The following is a 6,125-nucleotide window of genomic DNA, read 5'->3' on the forward strand; positions in this document are numbered from 1 at the left end:
AAAAGTAGCGGCGCGCGTGTTTACACGCAATCGGTTCCGATACCTCCTTACCGAGCGTTTTCCGACACGGGACGCGCGTGTGTGCCGGATTAGACGCGAGTAAACGTGTGGGTGGCCATGCACGTGGGTATACGCCGAGAGTTTAGAATTATGCTCTATAAGTACACACGTATAAAATCGTACTACGCCGGTGGCACGCATGCGGATCTACGAGCGTTAGTAACGCGGTGCCAGCCAGGAATCAGGTCACTCGTATCAAACTGACCTACATACCGTTATCGGCCGTATTATCGCCTTTGATAAAGCGCTTATTAAACGTACAATTATGCCGGGGAAAGATTCAAGGCGTCCGTTGCTCTTCCTCTCTCTCTCTTCCTCTGTCCGCGTGACCGTGTAGTCCCTTTCGACGGTTTCTGTCACTCGCGGACACCATGCTGGTTTTGGTCCGCGATCGTGCCGATAGAGGGCCAGGCGAGGTATCGAATGGTCGCTTCGATTTGTCGTTACGTATATCCTTCACCCGATAGCCTGGCGACTACGTCGGTAATAATAACACGGGGTAAAAACGCCTCCCCAACATGCTAAAAATAACGAGCAACAACGACACGGGTGACCTCGCGCTGGCCACCGTCCTTCCTCGACAGTTCGAACTCTTCAACTTGACCTGAATAGAAAAAATTATTGCTGCCCGTTGATTTATCGCGGTCTCTTTTCGCTCTGAAATCTCGATCTGTCGCACTCTATCGGGTAAGTTTGGAAAGATTTTATATTCCTTTTCAGAAATGTGACTTTTATTTTTATTTTTTATTTCTTCTTTTTTTAATGTTCATTAATGTTAACATCGATTAGCATTATATAAGCATACGTTATATCTTGGTTGATGCTTAACATAACAGGTTACCGTGTCACATGTTCGCGTAAAATTTATTTATCTGTATCGGTCTCTTGGTCCGTAATCGGTATTAAATGCTTGACAAGCAGTAGTCCATCCCTTCCTTTCAACGCATCAACCTCCGTAATTTACATTATCGTAACGTATGCGAAACGTCGACGATAAATTCACCTTTATCTCGTGTTACGAATTGTATTATCCCTCGCCCATATACTACCCGTCCACGTGTCGACGTTTACCAACTAATTCGTCGCATCATAGGGAGAACGTAACTCGTGTCCGACATTTTGTAAGTCTTAATTACTTCGCTCCGAAGGTACGTTAAAAATCATAGCGCGCACGTGACCGAGCCGTACCTCGAGTTCCACGCAAGGTGGTCCTTCGGTCGGACTCGTCACGGTTACATGACGAAAGAGACGCGGTGGAAACTATTTACGGACTTTGACGAAATAAAATTTACCACGGGACAGAAGCGACGGGAGCGCGACAAAGATGGTGGTCGAGCGGGAGAGAGACAGACGGATCTCGAAGGCATTACGTAGGCGAGAGCACGACAACGAAAGTGAGAGCGGGAGGAGATCTCGGGACCGTGAACAGGAGCAAGGAGCGAGGAAGAGAGAAAGCGAAATGGGCGGAAAGAAAGAGCGAGATGAGTAGAGAGTTGGCTTACTTCGACTCACCGCGAGTTAACCGAACGTGAAACGCTCCCCGCGTCTCTTCCTTCTCTCGTAACCGCTTAACGTAACAGCCGTAACTAGTACCATTGCCAACGAAAGCTGTCGTGGAAAGTAAAAGCGGATGAGCCACTTTTCGCGCGTGACGAGTCGTGGCTGCTGCTGCTGACTAACCAGAAAGAGAAAGAGAGAGAAAGAGACAAAGAGCCAGCTACGAGCAGCGTAATACTAGCTATCCGACCGTGGAGGAAAGAGGAGGAAAGAACTTTCGCCCATTCATCGTATACCGTCCGTGCTTCTCCGCGGCTCTTGAACCGACACTGCTGGATTACTATTGCTGCCTAATGTACCGTCTTCTTCCACACGCGATATAAATACGCGGCTAGGCGCGAACACGAGCTGCATCTAGCCGAGGTGCCTGCCGACAGAATTGGCACGTGCGGATATGCGTTTACGTGCGCACGTCCCACGGCGCACGCGCACGCGCACATCACGCCCGCCACCGTGCGCGAATGCCTCCGCGTACTGTTCCGCCGGCATTAGTTTTTCCGTTGATAACGCGGTTTGTTTATATCGAAGATTCCATCGACTGCCTTTGTCAAATCGGTAAACAGCTTCCGGTGTCTCTTCCGTCTACGTATCAGGAAACCATTTAAGGTTAGTTAAACCGCGACGTGTGTGATACCGTTAGTCACGCGGCCAAGGTGCTGGTGGCGCTGCGCACGCAACGAAGTGACGGATACGCGAAATCCTAGACAAAAAACGCGTTATAAATTCTCGTACGTCTAGCTCGCCCAACTCCGTCTGGCTTGGACAGATTATTTTCTTCGGGAAATTGCCGGTCATTACAGTCGCCGATCATTATTATTGGCCTTACCTCTCGAAGACCCGGTCTCGCGTACTCGATTCGCTTCTCAACCTTGAGCGTTATCCCGTTCCAACCGACGGGCTCCTACGGGACGTGCGTTTTTTCTCGCGCGTTCGCGTCGTCGTCGTCGGTTCCTCGCCGAGACGACGATTACTCGCTTAACTTTCGCCGTAATGGCGCACGCTCGTTCCGCGTGGCTCGCGAATTTTTAATCATACCGGGCGATTTTTCGGTCAAGGTCGCCCGTGTCCTTGGCTTTTCTTAATCGTGATCGGTGATAAAAAAAGACCAGCGGCGGGTTGCAGCTCAAGGTGCACAATCAATGCCCGATGTGGCGGACAGATACATAAATTGCGTGCACGGTAACTCGCACGAACCAAACTCGCATGGACTAAATACATAAATATGATTCGCTTGTTAACGAAGCATAATAAACGGCAATGAATGCCTTTATCGGCCGCGAAGAACGCGAACTTTCACATTTCATCGAGCATTCGTCGCCGGCGTTGCGGACAATCGTGTCTTTGTAAAGTTGTCGCGTGCACGTGTACGCGGCCAAAGGATGCTCGGCGTTAGCGCGGCCGTAGAACGCGAAAATTTCAAGTGCTTAAGCGGCCCATGGTACAGGCTCGTCCCAGACGAATGTCGCTCGGGCGGCCATACTGTGATAAAATGTTCGCGACTGTCTCCAGACAGAGGGCTCTTTGAACAAGGAATCTCGGCCGGGATTTTAATTCGAAATCCTATTCGGGGATAGACGGTCGCCATTATAGCGGACTCAGATGGCGCTCGAAATTCGCCTTATCGGGCAATTAGCGCATAGCATCCGGCATAATAACAATAACGAAAATGACAGTAATAATAATTCTAATCTATTGTGGTCATCCGCGAACCGTTTCTCGCGATAGCTCGCCGTTTTAAAAGCAACAACCAGATATTTATTTATCGCTGGACTCGATAAAAAGTTACACCATAGCGAAGAAGAACGTTGGGACACGTGAATCCTTATCTTCCAGTTGTCATGCGCAATCTACGCAACGGAAGAGATCGGTCACACGGATCGAGTAAATTATTTTATTATCACCGTCGTTCAAACCATTCGTGCCCCCTCGAAGACATCCTCGTCGTTGTCTCCTTCTCTGAGATTTTCGATCTCTCAATGAGGTGGAGGAATACACGGTCGGAAGCCTTCTCCACCTTTTCTCTACTTTTTCTCGGGGATTCGTTCTTCACGGATCAATTCGACCGAATTTTCGGGGGCATGAAGCATCACCGTCCAGAAATTTCCACTTTACCACCGTGTTCGCTTTTCTCCTTCGGCACGCTTTACAGACAGGGACCTTTTCAAGCCGAAAGTGACGGTTCCGGCGATTCGGCCAGTAAAAGAGAAAACGCAAACACCCCTTGCGCTGCGATTGTCATCGGGGCACTGGGTCACTGGGAACTCCCGTTGCGAATTGCACGCAATAACTCTCGGCAGTTATTTCCAAATATTTACATCCACCCTTAATTTATGACCCGGCTCCCCCGCGGAGAACTGTTCCCTGGCGACTTCGGGGGATATAAACTGGTCCGGCTATTCGGGACCACTCGACCAGGTAGCAGGGCCGTCCCTGCCATTCGACTGCTTTCTAGAAAGGCGCAATTCCGTGCCTTTCAGCTGTTCATGAGCCTAATATATGCATTTAGCGAAGGGCAAAGCTGTACCTATGCTAGGTAATATTTGAACAGCTACGACTCCGTGAGGAGACATCCTAGAGTAACACTCGTGGGGTCAATTGAAAGAGCGAAGACTCTACTTTCACCCCTGCAAATCGAATTTCTGCTTAGACGTTTTTATAGTTGGTGATAAGGACAGTTTTATGGTACTTAGGTGGTAGTTTCGTTAACAAATTTTTCTCGTGGTTCCAGTTACCACGGATGATGTTAGTGGCCATTCTTCGTTGCCAAGGAGAGGTAGAATGTACACGGGATACAGGTGTTCTTAGGCAGACCAATTATAATGAATGAAAACAAGTAAAATTGTATCTAGTTTTTGTAATTGTTACAAATGGAATCGAAGTGAAAATTAACATACTATAGATTTCAGTTTTTCTCTGACACCTGTCAAATTGACAGGTAAAAGAGACCACGTGTCAATTTTTTTAACGATTATTTTAATTTAAAAACAATTACAATATTAATAGTCTTAATACAAGTTAACAAAATCTGTTACCATCGTATAGTTGGAGCAACCTATCCGTCAAATTGACGGGTTCCGTAAATCTAGTGTTAAAGAAACCGTCTGCTTTCGTTCACGCGACAAATCATCCGTAGGAATAGGTATACGAGAAATACCCGTGAAGAAGCGTTAATCAATTTGGCGAGCGAGCATCTCGCGCATCGATATTCTCCCTTGCCGTGTGTTATCCTTCGCGAAGGAAGTCGTGATACAAACGGAAGCACGGTGATCGGGCGCGTCCTTCTGAAACCGGGGTAATTTCCAGAAACCGTGCCGAATGCTCGCATTTTTCACCGGGATTCGCTGGCTGTCTGCTCGCGAGGTCCATTTCGGATTCCATCGCGTGTCCCAGTTGCGAGGCAATAAAACCGGGAGACGGGAGGGTCGTCTGGGGTGTACGCTATATACCCGCGAGGGGGTACATCCTTGCAACTGGCACACAGAAACTGGTCTAACGCGTGCTTAGCCATAGCGCGTACGCGACGGGACGCGCGCACGCGCAATTCCGCGTCTCGGTTACCGCGGTGTGTACGATTCTTACGCGCGCGTGTAGGTGTGCGTGACGCGTACACGTACGAGAGGCACTGCTCGCGCGTGTGGGTGCACGCGCATGCACGTTAATGCGCACACAGTCACACGTGGTCTCGCGATATCCCATGTGGGTAAGTGTGTCAAGGACGTGCGAACTGGCCTGCAAAACGCCAGTTCGCGTTTCGTGGATGAAACACTCCTCTCTCTCTCTCCCTCTCTCTCTCTCGCGCTCGCTCTTCATCTTCGCCTAGGAGGCTTCTGCGTCCATGTGTTACTCTTTTCCTGGTGACGAGTGGACGTCGGATTTGCGAAATATCGAGGGTAGTTGCGGGGTGAGTGGGGTGCTCTGGAAAATGAAGAGAGAGAGAGAGAGAGAGAGAGAGAGAGAGAGAGAGGCATACGAATGTCCGATCGAAGGATATCGAAAATATCGCCACCCACACCCACGCGATGATTTAAGATCCTTCGCACGACCTTACGCACGGTGGATCCCCGCGAAAGTAATATGGCGGCTGTACCGGCGAAAATTTCATAGTGGTGTCCTTGTTATGGCGTTCGCGTCGCCCTAAATGAATTCGACAGTTTCGGTGGTATGACAAAAATATATTTTACGATGATGATTTGTACGCGTGTTTGTGTGTGTATCTCTCCTCTCTCTCTCTCTCTCTCTCTCTCTCTCGCTCTCTCTCTCTCTCTCTCTCTCTCTCTCTTTTTCTCTGTCTCTGCGTTTCGTCTCCCTTCTTGCACGCGCGTGTGCGTGCAGGGATATAGGTGTACGTGTGTAACACGGCACAATGAGTTAGATTTTACTTTTAGTTTCGAAAATGGGATTGCGGAGTGGGGCGGTCCTTGGCACACTTCACACACCGAGACACGTTGCTCGGAGTAAGAGAGAGAGAGAGAGAGAGAGAGAGCAGAAAGAAAGAGAAAGAGAGTGGA

Source organism: Eufriesea mexicana, unplaced genomic scaffold (assembly GCF_001483705.2).
Source record: "Eufriesea mexicana isolate 0111107269 unplaced genomic scaffold, ASM148370v2 scaffold10591, whole genome shotgun sequence".
In the NCBI taxonomy this organism is placed as follows: Eukaryota; Metazoa; Arthropoda; class Insecta; order Hymenoptera; family Apidae; genus Eufriesea; species Eufriesea mexicana.